The sequence below is a fragment of the Mus caroli genome, unplaced genomic scaffold (genome assembly GCF_978045245.1).
Source record: "Mus caroli unplaced genomic scaffold, Mus_caroli_1 scaffold_19, whole genome shotgun sequence".
Taxonomy (NCBI): domain Eukaryota; kingdom Metazoa; phylum Chordata; class Mammalia; order Rodentia; family Muridae; genus Mus; species Mus caroli.
The window spans coordinates 37725276-37752088 of NW_028227274.1; the positions used below are offsets into that span (position 1 = coordinate 37725276).

Consider the following 26813-nt stretch of genomic DNA (forward strand, 5'->3'; position numbering starts at 1 on the left):
TCCTTTCTGGAGCTGAAGGGGTTAGTAGCTACATTCAACAAGAATATGAACTAAGCAGTGTCCTCCAGAGCTCCCAGGTACTAAATCACCAACCAAAGAGTACACATGGTAGGACTCATGGCTCCAGCTGCATATGTAGCAGAGGATGGTCTAGTTGGTCATCAATGGGAGAAGAGGCCCTTGGTCCTGTGAAGGTTCTATGCCCCAGTGTAGGGGAATACAAGACCCAAAAAGTAGGTGTGGGTGGGTTGGTGAGCAGGGGTAGGTGGTAGGGGATGGGGGGTTTTTGGAGGGGAAACCTGGAAAGAGGACAACATTTGAAATGTAAATAAATATCTAAAATAAACCAAAACAACTCCTTTCTCCACCCTATTTAGTAAGGTTCTTTTATACAATTAATCCATTTAGATTGTTTTATACATGTAGTCGATTTAGAATGTTTTTGTCCTAAAATAATCTAGTATGTCTAAATTGTTTTACTCTCTATTTTTAAAGCCTTTTGTTCCTTCAGGTGCTATATTAGATATTTTCTTATAACCCAAAGTTATGCTTCTCTAACACTTTTTTTCAACAAGATTTGTTACATAATTAGTCACTCATTTGATTCTTAATTTTGATTGCTATATTTTTTACTAAGGCACTTTTAGTAGATATTTTCTTCATTTATATTTCAAATGCTATCCCCAAAGCCCCTTATACCCTCCTCTTGCCCTGCTTCCCCAACCCACCGACTCCTGCTACCTGGCCCTGGCATTCCCCTGTACTGGGTCATATGATCTTCACAATACCAAGGGGCCTCTCCTCCCATTGATAGCCAACTAGGCCATCCTCTGCTACATATGCAGCTAGAGACACAGTTCTCAGGGGTACTGGTTAGTTCATATTGTTGTTCCACCTATAGGGTTGCAGACCCCTTTAGCTCCTTGGGTACTTTCTCTAGCTCCTTCATTAGCGGCCATGTGTTCTATCCAATAGATGACTGTGAGCATCCACTTCTGTATATATTTTATAGATCTGTAAAATTAAATTTAGTTGATTTTAACAGTTTCTAGTTCTTCTGTAAAAAATTTTCAATTACGTGTATTAACACTTTTGAGTATCTTAAAAATAATCTGTCTTAATGACTTTAATATTTGAGTTTCGTGTGGGTTTGTTAATATAATCTTTCAAGAATATCTCCTTTCTATTTTCTGTCTTTTCTTTTGGATGGTTTATTTTTTTTATTGAATTACACACTTACTTAAATAAAACATCACAGTAAAGTGATATCTTAGATGGTTTTCCCCTGAGATGGTTTATTTTTGTTTTTAGCACAGAGCCAAGGGAACTAAATTATCCTAAGAATCCTTAACCCAAATTCAACTGTTATCTTAGTCCAAATTCAAGAGTAAGAGGAAGATTGAGGTCCCCCAACCAAAGCACAGAAAGTTTGCCATAATTCTTACTTTGGTGGACTAAGGAGTCCAATTCTGATGCATAAAATCTTTTAGCTTCTTATTAACTTCTTTTGGGGAGTGATAGATACCAATGCCTTTATTTAAAAGAGAGGATGGGGGACAAATGATCTACATGATTCTTAAATGTGGTTACAGTGATAGGTTAATGTATAGTAATGGCAGAGATCTGTTTCAGTGGTGAAAAGAGGGGTATACACTGGACACATTAAGAGCAGATATGAGACTTTCATTTTGATGTAAAGCTTTAACACCAGCCCACGGGAAGAAAATCCAGGTACCTATGAGTTCAAGATCATCCTGCTCTATAGAATGAGGCCAGTCAGAACTTGTACAATAGAAAGAATAAGCACAGACCAAGGACATAAAGTAGAGACTGATGAAGATTGTGAAGTCAATTATATAGAATTGGACTACTTGCCCTGGCTGCCTTTACTTGCTCTATCTTATTTTTTGAGAGTTATTCACTGAACTTGAAGTTTGCTTAATGGTTGTCTAGACTGGATGGCTAGGGATCCAGGCATATGCCCATCTCTGCCCTCTGCCCAGAACTGGGTTATAGATATGCTCAACTTTGACGTGTGTGCTGAGGATCTGAACTCATTGCCTAGCTTGCTTCATCCATTGCATCACACCTCTCTATTCCATTTTACCCTGCTTTGTTAAATACTTTTTACCTAGATTGACACATGATCATTATCTATCTATCTATCTATCTATCTATCTATCTATCTATCTATCTATCCATCTATCAATCATCTATCTATCTATCTATCTATCTGTCTATCTATTTTTCTATCTCAATTTTTAGAAAATAAATTCTTTAAGTACATAAAATAAATTAAACAAATACATTTTCTTGAGGCTGGAAAGGTGCATTTGTCTTTGTGTATTTTTCCCCATGTGCCCTCAGTCAATGATCCAACTTTCAGTTATTCACCTTCCCCGGTCAGATCTGCCTGAACCTTGGATGGTGGGAAATCTTCCCTTAAGTTTCTATCAATTTGAGTTTAGGTTCTTTATTAGGAAAGATTAAACTAACAACAAATTTCCTTGTAGAATGGTCTTGAGGATTAAATGAACTGTGGTCATGACAGAGAAGCTTTCTGAAGGCTGAAAATTACATATGTTTTTGTTAAATTATTAATATTAATTTGTCTTGTTATCAGATTAGGAACCTCAAATATAATTAAGATGAGGAAGCCCTAGATGTGAACAGACAATGATAAATATCCTATAATAAGCTGATTAAGACACTCATAAACCTGAGCCATGGCTTTAAAATCCATTTTCACGTTCATGTACTCATTTATTATTTAATACATAGCTGAATATGGATTTGTCACTTTGATGGGCGCTGAGATGGCAAAGAATATATCTACAGTCTTTGTTCAAGAAACTTATCATTCATCACAGAGATTAAAGACTCTCAGGACTTCCTATAAATGCATACAATAAGAGGATGGAGAAATCTGTGGTTACTATGGGATTAAAATACAGATTAAAATATAGATTAGATCCTACACCTGTAAAGGTATTGTGGCAGAGGAAGTATGACACGTTCAATACCAGATGTGGTATACACCTATAATGAGGGCATTTGTGAGGCTGAGGCAAAAAGCTTATGAGTTTAAGACTGATCTGAGCTAAATAGTGAGACCTGGGATTCCTGACTTGAAGGCAGGGGTATAAAGGAAGTGGCCTGTGAGATGGGACTGAGAAACATGTCGAGTGTCAAACCTCCTAGGGATCTATAGGCCATGCTCAGGATTCTGATCTTCAACTCAAAGCAGTGTCATCCCTTGTCATGGACAGGGTTCCAAGTGATGCTGCTATACCACAGAGGTCAGGCATTGCTTCTTTGTTTTTCATCAAGCTTCATGTCCACTAGTCAGTTGTTCAGAGATGTGACATAGTATGAGGGTAGAATTTGTGACTTTTGGCCTTTGAGTGGATCATTGAAAGGCACTGAATATTATCCCAGGGACTATTTTAAACAAAGTGATGCCATTTGCTGAATCAATAAATGGTGTCTATTTAGGACAATCATAGCAGTCAATATGGTTTGAATAATAATTATTTTTAAGGAATAAAATAATGTCCAAATCATTGGATTTCTCCTTCTAAAACAAAGTAGAATGCATAATAAATAAATAAAATTATGTTTATTTGTGTTATTGTTTTAAGTCTTTGTGTTGTGTTAACCCAGGAGGAATGAAGTATATGATGTCTGAATCTCCACACTCCCTCAGATGATCCAAACTGCAGTGGTACACAAACACTGTCAGGAATTATTATCATGACCACTTCCCTTATTTATTTTATTTTTATTTTCTTGCCCATTCCTCCCTTTTAGGTCTTCTGGTTGCTAGAACATTCTTCCACGTCCACATCATGTAGTTTATTAAGCTTGCTTACTATTTTGTCCTTGGGCCCTGGGGATGATTTATTCTGAACAGTCTGCCCTCTGGAGTCAGCTCCATATTAGTTTGGCTCTCAGCAACAGTAAATGTCAACAGTGTGCGCTTGAGCCAAGCATTTAATTTCCCTGCAATTCATTTCCTTTTTATTCCAAGTGTGAGATTGTGCCTTCTATAGGGATATTATGGGAGTTGAATTATGCTATTAATGATGAACCTACTCTCTCTGATATTATAAGTATTTAAATGTCTATAAAACTGTTCTCTTAATCTCAATGTTATTATTTTTTTTTTCCACTGTGAGCAGCTACCCTGGAATTAAGCGTTGGGCTTATCTCTCCTCTGTGACTTATGACTGCTTTGGCCATGAGTGTGGTAAATGGACACATGATTTCCAACACCAGGTCTAGAAGGCACTGAGGCTTTTCCTTTTTGCCTTCATGCTTCTATTTACCTGGACTTCCATGAACAAGTCTAATCCTTCTGAGAAAGCTTAGTCACAGTGAGGCCACATTAAGCCTTCTTAGGTCTCCGATCTTAGCCAGTATTGGCTGTCAATCATATAGGTGAACAGACCTCTGAATGATGTAGCTCCCAGGAATCAAGTCTTTCCAGCAGAGACTCTGGATATCATGGAACACTGAAAAATTATTCCTATCATGGCACTTACACCTTTAAACATATAGCTCCACACCTCTCTCTCTCTCTCTCTCTCTCTCTCTCTCTCTCTCTCTCTCTCTCTCTCTCTCTCATGTGTGTGTGTGTGTGTGTGTGTGTGTGTGTTGAAGCTGGTGGTAAATTAGTTAGAATCAAACTGGAATACTTTCCAATAAATGTTAGCCATTTGTCCTGATTTGCTTTCTGTTTGAAAACAACTTGGGGGCAGAAGGTTTTGTTTTATCTTGAAGCTTGTAGTTGATCATGAAAGAAGTCAGGCCAGGGACTCAAGGCAGGAATCTGGAGGTAGGAATTAAAGCAGAGACCACAGAGAAATGCTGCCTACTGGCTTACTCTCTATGGCTGGCTCAGCTTGCTTTCTTTTACAACACAAGAGCACCTGCCTATGGGGTGTCACCACCCACAGAAGGCTGGGCCTCCCACATCAGTCATTAAGCAAGAACATTGCCCATAAACTTGCTTACAGGACAATCTGATAGATGTATTGTTTTCAATAGAGATCCCCTCCTTCCAGATGACTCTAGTTTATGGTAATTTGGCAAAAGCCTAATGATCACAGTTGACCACTTCTCAACTTGACAAATAGATACTTCATTATTAAACTCTAATCTTTCATTTCTTTTTTAAACCCAAGATATCATGTTAACATTTCTTTCATAATATAAAACATAATACAGCTTTTAAAGTCTTACAGCCTTCAAAAACTTCAAACACTTTTAGTCTTTTTAAAATACTCAATGCCTCATTTTGAAATCCAAAGTCTCCAAACTGTTGGTTCCTATGAAATAAAAAAATAACTCACAGCATCATGACAAAAATTATTCTGACCTACCCGCTAAGGTAGTGGTTCTCAACCTGTGGGCCACAACTGCTTCGACAAACCTCTATCTCCAAAAATATTTACATTACAATTTAGAACATTAGCAGCATTAGTTATGAAGTAGCAACAAGAATAATGTTATGGTTGAGGGTCACCAGATTTATATATATGTAGATCAGTATTGGAGACATTAAAAGTGGATAAAGTCAAGCCAATTTGATAGTGAACATATATGAATTCTTTATTTTCTTTATGTTTCTACCAAGTTGCTGTTGCCATCAGTGGGCACCCTAGCATAGCTTTTCCCTTAAAACTTCCTTCCAATTCTCACTTCAATTTTCCTTGTGTTTTTCCTTCACTATTCCTCCCCACAATCTAAACTCTGCCAGCAGGCTTGAACTATTTCCTTGTTCAGTAGCTTGGCACTTAGGAACCATGTGTGAAGTTCCAATTCCTTGTTTATGCCGTGAGTAATTCTATGGCCCTGGGAATGGAGCAATGAATGAGACAGACAGCTTTGCCCTTAGGGAGCTTATGTTCTAGTTTGGGGAATTGATAAACTGGCAGATAGAAATGAATGGGTGGAGCAGCCTCCAGTAGAAACTTCAGAAAGCGACTATTGGGAGCTACTGTCATGGTATGAAGGGTGACCAAGGAGGACCCCAGAGAGAGAATGAAACTGTGGAGATATTTGAAAGAGGCACGAAGAAAGGGTTACATGACATTGAAATAATGCATTTTGTATAGAAAAATCAGGAAAAGTAAAGACCTGATATATGAACTAAGATGGTTCAAGGAACATCAGTGAGACAAAGAAGGACAAGTAAGCAAATGTGGACTGAAAGAAATGAGCTAAATAGTGTCAATCTCTCAGGACACTGTGAGGCACTGTATGATGGAGGATTTGAGACCAAAGAGCAACATTGACTGACTTTCATTTAACAGGCTCCACAGGAACTATATCCCAAACAGTCCAGAGAGGTTAAAAACAGAGAGAACAGTTAGAGGCCATTGTGATTCCATGTGGAAAAGAGTGATAGGGTTCGGTCATCACAATGACAGTAGAGAGAAATGATGACAAAAGGCACTCAGGTTTGCTGGTGAATTGGACAAGGCAAGTGTGCATTACACACTCATACTGTGAGTGCAAAAGAAGAAAATGGTAGCTGGGTTCGAGCACAAGCATTCTCAGTTTGGGACTGCTGGTGTCTACAGTAGGACCAGCTCCACTTCTCTTTTCGAGGGACTGTTTTCATTTTTACTTTTTTATATGTATCAGTGTGTCTCTCTGAGCATATACATGTGTGCAGGTAGCTGTGGAGGCCAGAAGAGGGCACTGAAGGCCCTGGAACTGGACTGAGGACAGGTAGTTGTGGTCCACCTAACATGGGTGCTGGGAACCAAGTTCAGATCCTCTGGAAGAATAGTAGGTGCTTTTCAGACCCAGGGAGTAACTTTCTCAAAGCCAATTATCACCTGCCTCTTATAACAGTAAAACCAACCAATCAACGGAGTGAGTAAAATCCAGAGCTGAAAGTTCTGTTCTCCTGGGATTTTGTTAAGGTTTTTGCCTCTAGTATGGGTTGAGTCCTTGGCTTGAGAACCACTGAAAAGCTCCTCCCTTGTTAGCTTAGAGTTAATCTGGATTCCTCACCACAACCCCAAGCTTCCTAGACTTTGTCCCTCCTAGTTGAAACAGCATCCTTTTCCTTTATTTTGATACTTGCTCTTGAATGTACCAAAATCAGTTTGATCTGAGGATTTTTTTTTGTTTGTTTGTTTGCTTTTTGAGACAGGGTTTCTCTGTATAGCCCTGGCTGTCCTGGAACTCACTTTGTAGACCAGGCTGGCCTCGAACTCAGAAATCTGCCTGCCTCTGCCTCCCACGTGCTGGGATTAAAGGCGTGCGCCACCACCACCCGGCAATCTGAGGATTTCTAGTTAGAGGGTTGTTTTTTTATTTTTTTCTGAATTATTTCCTTTTTTGTTATTTCTTCTGGACTAAAGACTGTTTATGATTATAGTAACCCTAGCCCATGCATTTTATCAGAAAGCTCTTTTAAAAAATGAATGGTTTCACGGTACAGAACAGTAGGTTTCATAATGACAATTCCATGTGTGCGTGTTTGTGTGTCATTGTTCCTTGCTCAGAAATCTTTGTACTCAATACCTCAATAGCACTTTTCATCCCCCGACACAGTGCATTTATTACTGTCACATCGTTTGACTACTTCTGCCTCAACCCCTCCGAATTGTTTGCTACTATATTCATGGCTGTCTTACATACTTAGATACTCATTAAATATTTGTCAAATAAATGAAATGGAACTTAGATAAAAAGCAAATAGACAAAAAACTCTCCTGCTTTTATAATAATAGTTTTTTTTTAAATCAAGTATTGTTGTCAACTTGGTTATAATTTTACTCTGATATAAGCTAATGCATTTTGTGGTTCAGATTTTAAAAACACTGCCAGTATTTCAAGTGTGTTTATATCAACAGTTTAAGATTGGTAGCCCTATCTGTCTCTGTTGTGTGTCTGAAAACAAGTTTCATAGGGACCAGTTAACCTCCTCAGGCCCAGTCTGACCTTGAACTTGGATCTTGGACCTTGATCCCCTATTCTTTGCATTCTTCCTGGACACAGCATTAGGTCTTTTTGATACCATAGGCACCGACACTGTCAGATGCAGCAGCATATAACCAAATGGGTCAGATAAAATTAGAAGTGGTCTCAAATTTTGCTGACTGCAGTCTTTAGCCATTTTTAGAACCCAAATCAGATTTACTAATGTTTCCGACTCTCCTACATTTGAATACTCTCTTTAATTTAGGGACACAATTCTGACTGGCTAGAAGCAGTGTAGTACAGAATCTAAGAACTCCCCCAGGAACAATCTCCTTTTAAACATTGGCCCTATTTCACAATTTCCAGGTGCTTTATAATCTTTGAGGAGACTGTACTAATGGCTAGTTTCAATGTGTTCCATGAACCACAGAACTTTCCACAGTCCTTACTACAAGGTGAAGGAATCAAGGCATTGCCACCTTGGGTTATTTTTGGGAGCTGCGCAGGAGATGGCTCATGTCTTTGACAATGTCTGATTTTGTGTTAACCTACCCGTTGGCAAGGATAATGTGTGCTTTAGCAGGGTGGTGCTTGGAGGGGGTGCAGGCAGGAGGCAAGGAGCTCCTGGGAGGTCTAGAGCTCTAAGTCCTGACATTGACACTGATTTTGGAATCTTTTACCTTTATTAACATACGTCTATAAAACAAAGGCAGACTAGAGTCTGTAGTTCATAGACTGCCCCTTGTTCCACAGATAAATGCAGCTGAGAGTCTGTAGTTCATAGACATCCCCTTGGAGTCAAGAGTCAGACTCGGAGATAAGGCTGTTTTGCTTAACCTTCCAGTGATTCTTGTATATTGTAATACATACATTTATACTCATGATAAAGTCATATAACTAGAGAAACACAGTTCTTACCACATAATAATTGGTTAATAAACATTAACCCTTACAATGTGTGTTTTAAAATGGTATCTAATCCCTCGATAAGTAACTTCATTTTACACCGAGGAAATGCCATTTGTAGGGCTTTAAACACCCATGGAAGGAGTTACAGAGACAAAGTTTGGAGCTGAGATGAAAGGATGGACCTAGAGACTGCCATACCCGGGATCCATCCCATAATCAGCCTCCAAACGCTGACACCATTGCATACACTAGCAAGATTTTGCTGAAAGGACCCAGATATAGATGTCTCTTGTGAGGCTATGCCGGGGCCTAGCAAACATAGAAGTGGATGCTCACAGTCAGCTATTGGATGGATCACAGGGCCTTCACAAGCTTTATTTTATTAGACATTAAACATGAAGTAGAAATTCCAAATCATGTAAATATTGTCCAGATTTGGCCTTACAAATTCCTACACTGCTGGCAGGGGGAGGCTTCTAGTGAGAGTCTTCTAGTGAGTGGAGGCTTCCTCTGTCTGTTAGGGTGTGTTATCAACTCCATTACCATTTCCAAAGATCTAGGTATGAGCCTATTGTTTGGTTCAATCAGTTGCCAGAGCCAGAGCAAATTTGAACCTGAAAGGACAGTGAGTTCGGAAAATTCACACTGAAATCATCACTCACGGACTTCTGGCAGAAAACTAGCCTCTGGATAGACATGGCTCAGCAGTTCAGAGAACCAGGCCATTGCAAATAGTTCACAGACCTGCAGGGACGACATGCAGTTCCCTGCCCCTCTCCTGGACATTTGCAGTCCTTCTCTTTTCATTTTCCCTTCTCCCTTCTTCCCTCCCTCTCTCTCTATATCTCTTTTCCTCTCTTCCTGTCTTTTCTTTCCATCCTCCCCTCTCTACACCTCCCTTCCACCCTCTCTCCCTCCATCTTTCTTCCTTTCATTCTTTATTTTCTTTATCTTGGAGAGGTTCTCGCTATGCAGTCTACACTGGCCTGCAAAATGTGTCACTCCTGTCTCAGCCTTATGGATGCTGGAATTGCAAACTTGTGCTACCACAGCTGGCTAGGGTGCCTTTAAGAAAAGAAGTGGGAGTGGGTGGGTAGGGGAGTGGGGTGGGGGGGTGGGGGGTGGGGGGTGGGGGGTGGGTATAGGGGACTTTTGAAATGTAAATGAAGTAAATACCTAATAAAAAATTGGAAAAGAGAGAAATGTCTGGAAAAAAAAAGAAATGCTATGCAAAGTGGTCTGTTCAGATGCAATTTTTCATAACACAGCATGGCAACTACAGTCATGATAACTGCACAGCTTGTGTGACTAATCTGTTTTCAAGATAGATGTATCCTAGTTTTTGTAAACCATTTTTAAGCACACAGAGGAATCTTTCTTAAGACTGTACTATTACTGATTAATTTCTAAAATGAGAAAGTTATAACTATGCCATTTATCATCGTTATTTCCCCTCTCTTTATTAAAGTATAGCTAATAAATAAAATTATAGATATTCATGGTGTGATATTTAGTATTAAATATTAATACTAAATTAATACTAAGATTAAGTATATATTATCGCTATGATTATCACAATCAAGCTAATAAATATGTCCATCTCCCTACATAACTATATTGTGTGTATTTGTTACATTTACTATCTGCTCTTACTTACGTGTAGGGAAATGATACAATGTGCCTGTGATCCCAAGAGTCTCAGCACTTGGGAAGCTAAGGCAAAAGGATCTCCAAAAGTTTAAGGCTATCCTGGGCTATGTGTTGAAAAAAGGGCATGGTATTAAGTTATTTACTGTAGGTAGCATGGCATCTTACTAGGTCTCCATAATTATTTTCCCTTCATAACCTTGTATGTTGACCAACAATAATATCCAACTGTACATTTATTCTAGGTGGTCCCTGACTACATAATAACACTTTAGATAGGGCTACCTGCTTCATCAGGGGTCAATGTGGTGTTTCTTCTTCCTCTCTCTCTCTCTCTCTCTCTCTCTCTCTCTTTAAGCAGCTTTATAAATATTCCACATTGCCATTATTAACTTTGCATGTGTCAGTTTTCTTCAGATGCAAATGTGTGACAAATGGCTCTAGCACTTTTCACTAGAACTTATCTGTAGGAACACCACTTGTGTAGAAAAACTCAAGGAGTCCAAATGTTTCCCCTGAGATTATTAACCCAACTAGGACCGTTGTTTCTCTTTGAGAAGTTCATCATTCCTATAGTATGTTCTGATGAAGCCACACCCTAGTCCCGCCCATCCAACATCTCCCCTATCTCCCTGCTGCTCTGTCCTTTGACTTCATGTGCTTTGTTTTTAACCCATGAAGTTCACTTAGTGCTACCTGTATGGGTATGGGTATAGAACCACCCACAGGACTTGTGTAGCTTCCAGGGAGACATCTCTGAAAAACACTGACTCCTTTCCCCAGCAGCCATCACTTGCCAATAGCTCCTCAGCTAGGGGTCTTCTTCCATGAGTCCTTCCTCATTTTATGCTGGGATTTTGGCTGATACTATCCTGTATAAGTTTGGGCATGCAGTCACAATCCCTATGAGTGTGTATGTCCTGTAATGCTCAACAAATACTGATTCACTGCAGGCACCTCCAGTTTTAAAAGTAATTTCTTTCCCACAGTGATTACAACTATTCCTTTGGATTTGGGGGAATTGTAGGAAATTACAAAGATTGTAAGAAAACCACAGTGGGACATTTTACTGGGCACAGGTTTAGCTAGACCATGGGTAGGAGACTAGGAGACTAGCTGGACCAGGGACAGTTCATCCTCTCTTACTGTCTGCATCTCAGTGATTACTCTCTGTAAGCCCATCATGTTATAGCCCAGAGCAGATTCTTTTCCCATTGTCCCCTTAATTTCCCTCCCTGTTACTTCTTTCTTTTCCTATTATCAACTGATGTCTCTAAAATCAGGAACTCATTTGAACAACTGTGAACTAAATTTTAAAAGTCAGATCTGCTTCTAATTATCTTAATAAAGTAAATTGTATTAAAAGTACTACAATTTAGATGTATCTCTCTGAGAAAAGAATACTAGGTACATCTAGGATATTTTATGCTTGCCCTAAGGTGACCCCCTTCTCTTCCCAAGGCAGCGTGTTCTCTTTTCCCACACCACCACTCATGAGTCAATTCTCTATCACGCTTACATAATACATAATTATATATTACAGGTTATAGCAGTAACCACTTTTCTTCTAGTCATGAAACTTTGGAGTCTGGGTATCACTAATTGTTTTGTCTTAATGAATGATTTTAGACATATAACAATAGAGGTGCTTACAAACTTCATATATTTATCAGGTGCTATGCAGTGTGTGTGCTCCTGACTCTTCCTGAGTTCCAGGATGGTGCTGAGGGGAAAACAGGTGCATGCTTGCTTATCAAGCTGATTGCTTGTTTATTAAATACATTCCATTTCCAAAACCAGGCATCAATCTCCCACAATTTTACTAACTGAATCCTCCTCTCCTGTTTTGGTTTGCGAATAAGCTTGTTGCAAATACATGGCTTCAGATTGTAATATTATTTTTGCAAAAGAAGGAAATGCAAGGGGAGAAATGATATAATTATATTTTAATTTCAAAACAAATTTAAAGGATATATATTTCTAAATGTGTATTTGTTTAGTGAGAAGAAAATTATAAAGGGCTTTTCTGCTCTAATAAAATACATCTTTTTGTGGTGTTGAGAGTCCTATGCATGCCTCGTAAGCACTTTACCACTGGGCTTTGCCCTCATCTGACTGAGCCATTTATTGTAGGCTGAGACTGGCTGTTAGGAAGGTTACTGACCAGCTTGGCTGAAGATGTAGCTCTGTGGTGGATAATCTATCTACCATGTGCTAGATCCTAGGTTTAACTCTCGGTGCTACAATCAATGAATGAAAGAACAAGGGAACAGGTAAATGCCTCTAAGAATAAATACACATTAAATACTAGTGAAATTTGGAAGCATTTTACATGAAAACTTTAGAAGATAGTTTCCATTTCAATTAAAGCTTTGGAAGCTTTGGACCTTTTTTTTTTTTTTTTTTCCTCTTCTCTTTTGGCTCATAGAAAAAGAATGTTGTTGTCTGCTCTGCTTTAGCAAATCATCATCACACTTACTCTCAGAGGACTTGAAGGAGGAGTCAGGCGCTGATGCTAGACCTCTCTAGGGTAACAACTATTGTCTACTGACCTGTGTATCTACGGCCTGATAAACCTCCAGAGAATTCCATTGTCGTTAGGAAATACGCGGCTAGCTCTCACTTTGTTAACTGGAAAACACCCTCCTTGCATTTGAGAATTAAGTGACAATTAAGTTAGGCCTTCGAAACCATTCAAAAGTATGTTATATTGTACTGACTTTCTCTAGTGCTTTATGGTCATTAGTCAGCAATTCCTTAAGCATATTTGCACTACTCCTGGTACCTAATGTTCCATTCTCTCTTCTATGGCTTTGACTATTTAAATTATTTCATATGAGTAGGCCCATGCAGTATTTGTTCTCTGATTTGCTTCTTTTTCAGTGAGCATGGTGCCTCTAAACTTTTGTGTTTAATGTCATTTCATGTGGAGATGTTCTTTCTTTTGAAAAGATGAACAGTACTGTGCCCATGTATGTGCCAGGCTTTCCTTACTTGTTTATGTGGACCTGAACATTTACATTAGTTCCACACCTTGGCTATTTTTAATTGCATGGCAGAGAATTTAAGAGTGCAAATACTGCTGTGAGATTATAGGATTGAACCAAGTTTTGATTTTGATAAATGTCCTGAGCTAGGCTTGCTGGTTCTTCTTTTTATTTCTCAGTGAGCCTTTTTGTGCTTGGCATGGCAGTGGTGCTCTGTTGCTTTCTTGCCAACAGGGTGCCAAGATTCGTTGTTGTTGTTGTTGTTAACTTTTTCTCTTAAATTGTGTGTTTGAATGTGTGTGCATGTGTGTGTCTCCTTATATGTTCATATGTTTGAGTCCAGGCCACAGCACACATGTAGAGACTAGAGGAGAGTTGTATGTGCCAGTCTTTGCCTCACATCTTATTAGAGGCAGGGTCTCTCTTCCTCTAAATTAGAGGCTTGCAAGCTTCTTGAAATTCTCCTGTCTCACTTCCCATCTCCCTATAGTATTGGGATTCCAGATATATTCTACTGAATCTGGCTTTTACATGGATTCTAGGAATTAGAACTTAGTTCTTCTAGCTTTTGTAAGCACTTTCTCTACCGAGCCATCTCTTCATCCCAATTTTATCTTTTTGATAATGTTTGCAGGGGCAAGTGTGAACTGGAATGCTATGTAGTTCTTTCATTGCAATATTGAGCACTTTTTTGCCATGTACTTATCAGCCACTTGTGTGTTTTATTTGGTAGGCTGTCTATTGAAGAACCTAACCCGCTTGTCTTTATGATTCCTGATCCTGAGTAGAGAGCCCAGGTACCTCTGACTGAAAAGTGAGAAATGACTTTGGTTCTAAAATCATCCTTGCTCCAGATACTACGAGGCTAATGCTATAAAACTATCAGCATTTGGCAAAGAAGGGAATCCAAAACAGTCATATCCTTCAATGAATATTAAAAGTCTTAGAGAATGGCAAGTTCTTTTATGACAAATGATTGGTGCTGTGAAGAGGACATGTGATGGCTGAGGCTAGTCAACCATTTACAGGCAGAAGTACACGTTGAACTAACTCCTTGCTTCTTACTAAATCACATGCTGAGAGATAATTAACACTAGGTCAATACTGTGTCTGTTTTTGCTTTCCCATTTTAGAGCAGTGTGTTTTTGTGTTTTTATCTTCTATTGATAAAGATTAAATGAAATTGTGGTTGGTATGTTGCTATTATCTAATTTGAATTCAGGAATTTGGGTTTTAAATGCCTCTTAATTAAACTCAACTTTACTCACTTGGCATTGACTATGATAGCAGATAGAATTGTTTAGATCACACACACACACACACACACACACACACACACACACACACACACAAAGACCAAGAACCAAGCAAAAGGTGCGGTGATGGTTCATCCTAAGAACCCAAATACCACATTCTACATTATGTTCTTATTATTTGGAGTCCAAACCAATGACTATTTCCAGCTATTGTAAACATTGTGACTTCAGCCAAAACAACAGACTTCTGGGGGCCTCTTTTCTTCCTAATGAAATAAATTGAAGTGACTAGTTGTAAGAGAAATACTGTCAGAACACCTGCTTGGCAAGAATCTGTTTGGGGTTCCTCAAACCGAGTCACCTATAGTCTAGCACATCCCACACGAGTCATTACTTATTGAAATAGGAAGAGCTGAATGAGAGAAGACTAGCAACTGAGACTTTTAAATTATCCCTAAGGAGTCTTTTAATAGTGACAGTCTGCTTGACTTTCCCTGGGGCTTGCCTGCGAGGAGCACCTTCTGAACAATATTGTCAAAGCAACAAAACATTGTTTATTCTATATGCAAGAATTACAGTATGGGAAGAAGCTTTGACTTTTTAAAAGTAGTATTAATGTCTCTTTTACACATGTCATACTTGTGTGGGCAGGTGCACCTGTGTATGGATAGTTGTATATATGGAGGCTTGAGGCCTTTTGGTCATCATTCTCAACCTCTGTTTGATTTACTTACCAAGGCAGGAGCTCTCAATTTAAACCAGAGCATGTTAATAAGGCTAGTCTAGCTAGTTACTGGATGATAGTGGTCCCCTGGTTTCCACCTTTAGGGTTCTGGATTTATAGGAGGGCCACTATATTCTTGTGGGTGTTGGGGACCCAAATTCCGTTATTGCTGCCACCAGGTGCTTTACCTTCTCAGCCATCTCCTTAGTCTCTAGATCTTAACTGCCAATTGTCAGTATCTAGCTTATCATTCTACTGCCTAGCCGAGTTATTTATATATCTATACCCCTAAGAGATCCTGAGTTTGTAAGTAGTTCATACCTGCAGATCTTCTAAACAAATATTTGGGCATATGGGATGATTGCAGAATTGTTTTCTCTCTGAAACACCATTGTCACCACTAGAACAGAGGAGCCTCAACTTGATAGGACTAGAAGAAGACTACATTGTAAATGTAATACAAGGATTAACTTATTTTTATACAAGCAGGGCCAGCCAATCAACCTGAGACCTCCTGCAGCTAGTGACCCAATAGGAAAGTTTTTCCTCAGGTTTGTACATTTAAAATAAACCCAAGTAATACTGCATCCTCTTCTTATCCTGAGGAGCAATGGGAGGTTAAGATACCACTCTCTGCTGGATGCTCAGGCATCAGCCCGCCACGCTGAGAAATGCAGTGCTTGCAACTGACCTCGACAACAAAGCATCCATGAGCCACACCATCCTTGAGGAGCTCACATCCTATGCTTGATGGGAGCTGTTCAGATAATCTTTAACCACAGTTGCCTCTTGGCTGGATGAGAATATATCTACCTTAATTCATAGAGATGCACCCCAAATAGTCAAATTTGCCAGTATTTATGTTGTTTAATCTTTCATGTACCTGTTATATATAGAATTTTATCCCTGTGCAAGACAACACCCCAAGTTCTAGTTATTATGAGATGTGTAATAGCAACACTTTAGTGAGAAATGAGGCTGGGGGAGCTTTGGGATGAAGCCTGGCCTGCATCCTCTGAGTCTCTAGTGAGTATGATCAGTGTGTAGTGTGGTTAAAATATTAAATAACATAACATCATACACATTTTATGCTTTATATGTAACTAAATAGTGCATAATTATTTATACATTATAATGTATAATGTAACAGACCATAAGTATAATATGTGCATGTTCACAGGAAGAGAGAGCACAGTTACTAAAAGTCTTTTTTTTTTTTTTTTAAAGATTTATTTATTTATTATATGTAAGTACACTGTAGCTGTCTTCAGACACTCCAGGAGAGGGCGCCAGATCTCGTTGCGGATGGTTGTTAGCCACCATGTGGTTGCTGGGATTTGAACTCTGGACCTTTGAAAGAGCAGTCGGGTGCTCTTACCCACTGAGCCATCTCACCAGCCCCTAAGTCTTTATCCCATCATTGACTAACATACACTTTTATTCAAAAGAGTAGAATTAAAAAAAAAAAAAACAGTGTTCCTGTTTGTTTATTTTTCTTATTTCTTGAATGCTTGAATGTTATTCTTGAATGCTTAACTATGTTGCAAGACATTGATTGCTATGCTTTTAAAAATTTGACCTCACTTCCTTTTCACAGCTATTTTTAAAGTATTACAAATTTGAATATTTAAAACCTTGCAAATAAATGAAAACATCATGAGATGAGTTTTATTATGCCTCTCCCCATTTTTGTCAACTTGAAACAAGCGGGAGTCATCTGGGAAAAGGGAACTTTAACTGGAAGATTGTACCTATTAGATTTCCTGTAGGTGAGACCATGGGGGTGTTTTCTTGATTAATGATTGATGGAAGAAGGCCCAGACCATTGGGAGTGATACCACCTTGGTTCTAAGTAATAGAGGAAAACAGATTGAGCAAGCCACGGGGAGAAAGCCAGTAAAGTTCCTGTGTGACTTCTGTTATAGTTCTTGGTTTTGTTTCTGTGACTTCCTACCTTGACTCCTTTTCCTGATGGATTATAAATTGTAAGATGAAATAAAATCCTTATTCCTCAAATCGATCTAGTCATGGTATCTATCACAGTAATAGAAAACATAATATGTCACTCTTTTCCAATGTCATACTTCTGTCAGAGAACTATGTATGTATCAAAGAGGAAATTACTAAACACATTATTTTGAAAAAAATTCCATGTGTTAGGGGCTCAGACATGAGTGCAGATACTACTCCATTGTTCTTCTGCACAAGTAATGCTTCCTATTTTTCCATAAACCTTGCACAATGTGGGTACCATTTCCATAGGCAGTAGATTCTGAGATGATTAAAGAGCCAGTAGATGGTTTCCAAGCTATGTTATTTGAAGATATTGTAGATAGCCTCCCTTGTGCCAACCAAACCTGCCAGTCTGTATTGGACCCAGATGAGTGGGTTAAAATGAGTATTATTCATTTGGAATCATTTGTTAAAGATTACTTAGGTAGAGAAGGACATATTGTCTGGAAGTATGGCATACTTTGTACTTAGTGGTTGTCCAATAAATATTTGATGTTGGTTGAGTAGATTATGTTGATGGGTATCCTGAGTTCATTTCCTCAGAATCATGACTGTTAGGCTCTTTGCTGATCAAACAGATAAAACATGAGTGACCCATCATTTATTTTTAGGATAAAACCCCTAGAGTCATCTAGAAGCCACTTGTTTTGAACTATCAAGCCTTTACTGATAATACCTTAGCCTCTATTCAGGATGGTTTGTCTGCATGAATTTAATGGCTCAACTATCTTCTATTCTGTCATAAAGTTTAATACTATGTTGTCAAGGTAATGGACCAGAAAATAGGATGAAAGTTTACAAATCAGCCCTAAGAATTTTACATTGAGTTTTTTCCAGCCAGTATAAAATGGTAGGTACACTTAGCAACAGTTAGTTCAAAATTGAGGGCGCAGGTGCACAAACAATGGAAATATGAGTTGTAACATCTGGAGGCCTAGGAGAAGATGATGTCTGCTCTCTTTATGTATGAGTAGATTGGAAGAAGTCCTGAGGGCTAAGACTGTTCACGTAGTGTGTGTTCTGTGGTTTCATGTGCAGCCTTCCCATATTCCCATGGCTCAGTTTTCAGGACGCTGTAATGCACAGTGATGCTGATGGTGAGGAGGCTGAACCTGCATGAGAGAGAACTCATCTATGACTAGCTTCTGAGCAGAAGAAGGCATTTCAGTTGTAACACTGTTAAAATCTCTGCCCTGGTGGGCAGAGAAAGAATACCAAACCTCCTCTGAAGCAAGAGGGTCCCAACGGTCTTGTTTAAATCGATTGAAAACAAGGACCGCACTACTTTTTCGTAAGGAAAAGACAGAATAAGGCGAGAAACCTACTCTTTGCAACGGCGAATAATACAATATTTAACTGTTCTTGCCCCATAGAAAACACAATTAGTGGGTTAAGTAAAGCATAAAGATGCTAACAAATGTACAATTCCCATAGTTTGTTGAAAAGACATGATTGGAAGATATTCCTTTCTTTCCTTTTTCCTTCATGTAAGTTGGTTTTACTTGAGAATTTTACAATATTTGTCTTATCCTTGATTCGGCAATTATCTTGCTGGAAGAGATCAGCATCCTAAGGGGGGAAACTGTATTGTATTGCTATTATCTCTTAGGTGATTATTAATATTTTTTATAAATGGATATAATTATAACTCATAGACTGGCAGCTTTCTTTAGAATTTTCTCTTTTCTGCTTCCTGAACCTTCCCATTTTCTGACTTCAATGTACAAATATCTGTCTAGATGATGTGACCCCAGTTGGGTCTTAGTTAACTCAGTAGCGAAGGCTGTCAGGCTGAGCCTGAACCTACTGACACAGGGTAAAACAGAGGAAAGAGATGTAGAGAATAAACCACACAGGCAAATCCCCTAAAGATCCCTTTTACACAAAGCTGGAATGTTAAGGGAGAAATGCTAACGGAAAGTTATCACTAGATTAATAACTTATAAATGTGATTAAAAATTCTATGTATTGAGAGTATGGGATTTTCTTAGAAGATTAATGTGAAAAAATAACATGCCAGAGGCGTCCCTCAAGTGTCCTCAAATCTGCCTGTTCTCTTTCTGTTTCTATAAAGGATAGAATTTGACCCAACACATTACTTCGCCCTCAGTACCTCTCTGCAGCAATTCTTTCATCTACGGATTTCAAAGTGTTTTTAAAAATGTAAATTAACAAGCCTCCCCACTTTTCTCTATAGAAATGGTTCATTTAAGTAGCACAGAAACTTACCTAAATGGCTTTTTCAAGGTCACTGGAGGAGTCCTTTGTGTAATCTGGATATGGATATTCAAAGTGTAAAAATACCTTGCAGAGTTAGTGCAGATCTAGGCTCTTTGAATCCCTTGGCAAGTAACACGGGAGGGAACAATTAGTCTTCCTCTTTAATCTTCACCAAGAGGCTTCTACCAGCTGGCCCTCTCTCAGCCTCAGAAAGCAGCCACATAGTCAGAGACCTCTGTTCTATTTGGCTCCAAAGTTGAGGGCAGAGAATATCTCTCTCTCTCTCTCTCTCTCTCTCTCTCTCTGTGTGTGTGTGTGTGTGTATTTGTGTGTGTCTGTCTCTCTCCAGTCACCCTCCTATATGTGTTTTTCTCTGTCTCACTGGTTCTTTTTGTATTTTTTCTCTGTCTCTGTCTTTCTGTGTGTATGTGAGTGTATCTCTCTGTCTGTCTGTGTTTCTCTCTGTGTTTCTCTCTCTGTGTTTCTCTCTCTCTCTCTCTCTCTCTCTCTCTCTCTCTGTGTGTGTGTTTCAAGATAAGATCTTCCTATAGACCTAGACTGGCCTACAATTAATGACTCTTCTACATCCACCCCTTCAAGCATCTCTCTGTGCTGCGTGTGGTGGGAAGGCCATGACTGAGAGGTCGGAACAAGAATTCGCACAACTCTGGTCCAGAAATTGTCTCCAAACAGATAACCACAGTCAGTTCTCAGCACAGCAAATCAGAAGTGACAGCAATATAATCTCATAGAACTGCCACCCTGCAGACTGAGACTTAGCTCCGGTGGAAGAAAGGCCATTCTCTAGCATGCTCTCATTTGCTTGGTAGGAGTTGTATGCTAAGAAATTGCATACACAGAGGTTCACCCTAACCTAATGGCAACTGCTTCAAACTTGAGGCTGCTACAGCCCACCCACTTCCACAGGCCATTTCTCCATTACTGCATGTGTGTATTCATTGCAGCATGGTAAATGAGTTTGTGTTTTTAACTGCTCTGCTCTGAAGGGTACATTCTTCCAAAACGTGCCAAGTTCTCACTCCCCTGTAATTGTACACATGTTTCCACTGACCTGAATAATAATAATAATAATAATAATAATAATTAATAATAATAATAGTTGCTTATTTAAGACTTAATTCATTTATCTTCTCTTATTCCTCCTACTGCAATAGACAAACTTTTGCTGCATATTCATTTTTGTTACCAATCATTGTGCTAGACCCAGAGTATGCTGTAATCTTTCTCCCTCACTCTCTCCAGGAAGATAGACAACACACAGAAATGCACCTGTGGTCAACAGTGAGGGACAAATCCTGTGAGATGGGTACAGAATGAGTGCATCATGGGAGGCCTACCTTTCAAACAGTATTGTAACCAAACCCTGCAATACTGTTGTATATCTGATTTCAAAACCACAAAGGGGAGAGTACCCTTATATATGGAACCTCAAAAGTAAAGAACAAAACTCAAGTGGGAAAGAGTTGGCACATTAGAGCCCAGCTGAAGCTTAATGAAGTGTGAGATTAGTACAAACAATACTACAAACAGAGAAAAGTTAGATTGTTGCATCCTGGAAAGATCACGGTCTTTATTGTTAAAACAACAGTCAGGGGGCTGGAGAGATGGCTCATTAGGTAAGAGCACTGACTGCTCTTCTGAAGGTCCTGAGTTCAATTCACAGCAACCACATGGTGGCTCACAACCATCCTTATGAGAGCTGACACCCTCTTCTGGTGTGTCTGAAGACAGCTACAGTATACTTATGTTTAATAATAAATAAATCTTTGGGCCGGAGCAAGAAGGAACTGAGAGAGTTGGGTTGAGCGGAGTGAGCAGAGGTCCTAATTTCAATTCCTAACAACCACATGAAGGCTCACAACCATCTGTACAGCCACAGTCTTACTCACATACGTAAAATAAATACATCTTTAAAACAACAATCAACCTGTGATGGGTTCTAAGTAGGGTAGTAACATGATCTGATTGCAAATTTTAATAATTATTTTTCATTCAACCAGCACAAAAATGATTAAAATTATACACATCAAAATATTCAGACTTATGTTTTCAAACTAATAAATTATAAGATGATATCCTTGCATGTAAATACTTCTGCCTTCCTCTACATATTTAGTGTTTTAGCATGTGGAACAGGTTTTCTTACCTCTTCAGTCACTGAAGAAACAGGAATAGAAAATAGTGTTTTCATTTTAATCTTCTGTATGATTTATTCTTATGTGTGTGCATGTTCATGTAGGTGTGCACATGTGTGTCTTTATGAATGTATGCATGTATGTGGGGGTATGTGAGTGTATGTGTGTGTTTATGCAAGTATGAATGTGTTTGCATGTGTCCTTGGAGACCAGAAGAGGGCATTGTATCCTCTGGAGCTGCAGTTACAAGCAGCTACAAGCCAACAGATGGAGATGCTGTGCTGGGAAGCTAACCTGGGTCTTTTGCTTCCTTTGTATGACAAGTAGTGTTGTTATCCATTGATCCATCTCTTCAGCCCATCCTTTTAATCTTTACCACACTCATAATCACAGAATGAAGCATTGTTTTGAGGGGAAAGACCTGCTTGGCACCATCTGTCTCTCCATCAGTCATGGATGGCATTCTTGCCTTCTTGGATCAGGAATCTCACACGTTCTTGTGACCCTTGTCTTCCTTCTCTGTATTCCCAATCACATGCTACATGGATGCCTCTTGCTGAGAGTCTTATCCCCCCTTTCTTCTCTTCTCCCCCATCTGCTGCTGAATTCTGAGAGCTGTGTCTCTCCTGTTTCTCCCTTGTGGTTTCAAGTTACTATCAAGGAGCCAGTGCACTCGGTATTTAAATCCAAATGGCTAGAGACCCAGACTGTCCCAAGTCAGGACACATCAGAGTGTAGGAAAAGGGCACTGTTAATGAGTTGGACAGGTATAAAGATGTTCCTGGCACACTGAACTAGGATATATGGCTGCTGTAGTAATCTCTGTAATAAATTACCACCAGTACAATTGTGAGTGTTATAGTCCTGGAGTTCTTTGTAGGCAAAGAGTAATCTAGTGACTCAGTTGGCTTTGGGTGATGAGTCCCAAAGCATGGATTCTTCATGCATAGTCCATATGTGCAAGTGACTGGGCATCAGGATCAAACAAGACAGAGTAGCACTTCCATGATTCTCCCTTTGGTTCTTCATTAATCTTGCTAATCATTATCAAGAGAAATCCCCAGTTTAATGCCTGGTTATCTTTATCCCCTCTAGCCCTTGTTAATAACCTCCCTTTTTTAATGAGCCAACTTTAGAATTGGAATCTTTAAATAGGAAATGGTGTCTGTCTGGGGTTTGATACTACGGTGTTAATTAGATTGATTTTTGACTCTTCTTCTTTTCATAATTTATTGTACTTTCCAGGTAGGAATAATATATGAAGTTTAATTTTTAATGAATGTTTTGAAATATAAAGTGTAGAATTTAAAATACTTAGGTCTAAGAGTTGTGAGATTTGAGGAAAAGAGAATTCCTATACGAAGTTGATGTATACTTGATGGTGAGTCTTAGTTTTCAATTCAATTGAATCTATGAATCAGGATTTGACTAAGAAACATACCTAGAGTTTCGGGGGATGCCTGTGACTGTGCTTCCAAGAAGAATTAGCTGAGAGCAGAATCCCTTCTCCTAGGGTGAGTGGCACCATTCTGTGCTGGTCCAGATGAAAGTTGGTGAATATACCTATCTCAAGCCTGTTATTGCTCCATCCTTCACTCACCTCAGAACCTAGCTAGCATCCTTAGCTTTTCACTGTGGACTAAAGATCTCTAGTTTTCTAGAAATCCTCCTGGTCCTCCATTAGCCTCAGACTGGTGCTGTGAGATATCTAACCTTGTGACCTGCGCACTTATTCTCAGACACTCCAAGTATAGACTGCTATTGTTAGATTACCAGCCTCATATCATGTAAGATAATCTAATCACAGTGTATTGACCGATATACCAAAATACCACCCACCAAAGGCTTGGTGGGGTGGGGCTCTGTGCAGGAGGGGAGAGACTCAGTTCTATCCAGGGGCAGGCCACCGAGAGTTTGACTATGATCCAATGAGTATATAGATAATGTAAATTGGACTTGCTTTAAAAAGTTTTTTTAATTAACTTTTTATTTTTAAAAACTCACAGAGATTGGGAGGTGCAAGCCAAGTGTCCCAGCATGCTTGAGTCTCCTATGAGCGCTTCCCTCCTTATATGTACATAACAACCTTCTTGCTGTAGTCTCACATAGTAGGGAAGGTTAATTCAAGTCTCCCATTACTGTAAGCATATTGATCTCATCAAGATGCCTATACTATTACAACCTTTCTAGACTTGATTGCTTCATAAGAGTCCTACCTCCCAAATACTAGCATGTCTTGGATTTGTGTATTTACACATTCTTTTCCTATTTATCTGGTAGTAGGCATGCAGAATGATTCCAGATATTAGCCATTGTGATTCCAGATCTTAGCCTTAGCTACAGTAAGCAAGGTTGTGTACTTATGTCCATTGCAAACTGACTGAGACTCCTAAAAAGTGTCCAACCTAGTGGTGGTACTTCTGTGTTAGCGCTTTTAAGGAGCCAATCTTCTGATTTCCATAGTGGCTGGACGGGTTTACATTCCTACCAGCAATGTATACAAGCTTCTTTCCCTCCACATCCTTGTTGACATATACAGTCATCTGCTGTCTTGACAATAGTTATCTGACTAGGACAAGACGGAATCTCAGTGTGGCTTCATTTGCTGTTCCCTAATGGCTAAAGATTAAACCTTTGTTGTTGTTTTAACAACTTTACTGCAGACATATATTGCCCATCTCATAGCAACTTTACCTTGCATCTACAGAAAAGTAAAGCCACAGCAAATTCAGTTGGATTCTAGTTCTAAGCTAGAAGAAACCTGTTTGGCTCCTGACAACCCAGGCAGGTGTGGGTAGATAACTACATATGGAAAAGAACTGGAACAGGTGTCACAAATGTCTATTTACATTTTGGAAAGCATAGGACGTGAGCATGCTGTAATGTTATTGCCTTAATCAGCAGCAGGTGAGAGGCCTAAAAATAACAATAACAAACAACAACAGTAGTGCCAGCATACACCAAAAAACAAAACAAAACAAAACAAAACCTCCCCAATAACAACAAAAAAACTTGATCTTCTCTCACAGTTTCTTCTCTTGTCTCAAAGGATTTCCCTGTTCAGAAGGCTGCTTACATCATTACTTGAATTTATTATTATATTGAGACAGGTGGAGACAATGTGATCTAACTGCCTCCTCAGAGGCTCTGCCAAATACAGAGGTAGATGCTATCAGCCAACCATTGGACTGAGCACAGGAGCTAGAGAAAGGACCCAAGGAGCTGAAGAGGTTTGCAGCCCCATAGGAGGAACAACAATATGAACCCCCAGAGCTCCCAGGGACTAAACGACGAACTAAAGTCTATACACTGCACTGTGGGCTCCATGGCTCCAGACTCATATGTAGCAAAGGATAGTCTTGTTGGTCATCAGTGGGAGGAGAGGCCCTTGGTCCTGTGAGGGCTCAATGCCCCAGTGTAGGGGAATGCCAGGACAAGGAAGCAGGAGTAGGTGGATTGGTGAGCAGGGGGAGAGGATATGGGATAGGGGGTTTTCAGAGGGGAAACCAGGAAAGGGCATAACATTTGAAATGTAAATGAAGAGAATATCTAATAATAATAAAAAAGAAACACAATCAAGCTAAATGAACATCCTGTGACCAGGAAACAAACTCATGGCCATTGTTCCTCGGTGCACTCTGCTTAAATATTAGTAGCTTTAAAAACAGTACCCAGAGGGCTCTGGACTTGGGATCTTCACTGCATCTGTACTGGAGACAGTGCTTGCTTCTTAGAACACTCAACAGACATAGCTTACTTATTAAATAGCCAAGACATATTTGTACTGGGCTTCATACCCAATCTCAATTCTGGCTGTCATATACCAAGATCACACAGGAGTAAGAAGAGAATTCAAAGCTAGCTGTGCCTGACACTTACACTTTGGTATTTTTCTTACATAGTACAATAAAGAGTTGTATGGCTTCAAGAAGGGCTTTATATAAGAAAAGAGAAATCTCTAATAGTTAAGAGTTACAATAAGGTTCTTTTGTATGGTCAGGAGATAGTAAAACCACACACACACACACACACACACACACACACACAGAGAGAGAGAGAGAGAGAGAGAGGAAAATCTCTCTCTCTGTGTCTCATCATCCTCTCTCATTGCACAGCTTCCCCCCCACCCCCACAGGGTGAGGACGGAAAGACTCAGAGGGAGACCAAGGCAGGGTTTCTCCTTTACACTCTATCTCTCTTTGGCATCAAAGCTGTTGTTTGAGCTGAATGGACAGTCATAACGAGAGACAGTTGTAGCCAGAATGTCTACAGAAGGGAGCAGAGAGTAACACCAAATGGCCTTCCAGGAGATGATGGCATCAAGCATCTTCATTCACTAGAGTTTGCAGATTCCTGTAGCTTTATAAATAATTCACTCTGGTTATGCCTCATCAAGTAGAACAGAGTCATCTCAAAAGCCAGAAAAGCCATGTTTTAAAAATCTAAATAAAAGCATATGAGGACTTTGGCTGGCCCTACACATTTGTGATTAAGTTTTCCTTTCAAGGAGAAAAATCATGCGAGTTTGCTATACTTTCCCACCTAGTATGTGAGGGTCCAGCTTCAGTGTCATGTTCATTGGGCCACAGGTACAGAAGACATGGATCCAATGACTTTCCACTTGCTGTTTTCCTTTAAGAACTGTCAGTTGGGTGCTTGTCTCTGGAAAGAATCCAGGGAAATGAATCTTATTTATCCTCCTTGCTCATTCACATTCCCAGCTCTATGACAAAACATTTTGTTCATCTGGCCTTTAACTACAAATTTCACCCAATGTATTTAAATGGGTTGACTTGTGTTTCTTGGTATACATGACTTGGATACACGGATCGGAAACCATATTTCTCCAGTTACAAGATGAACTAACAGAAAACTCTATCAAGACTGCCACAGAATGTTCTATAAGTATTTTTCACAGAGGTAAAGCCTTGAAGAAGATAGGCAGGGCTGGTTCAATGTA

General features: G+C 39.4%; 1 protein-coding gene across 2 annotated transcripts in view; it reads left to right on the top strand.

Annotated features, from left to right (window-relative positions):
- The window catches only part of Kctd16 (potassium channel tetramerization domain containing 16), a 290767-nt gene that overhangs the window by 39666 nt on the left and 224288 nt on the right, over window positions 1–26813 (top strand). The gene's annotated exons all lie outside the window — the stretch shown is intronic.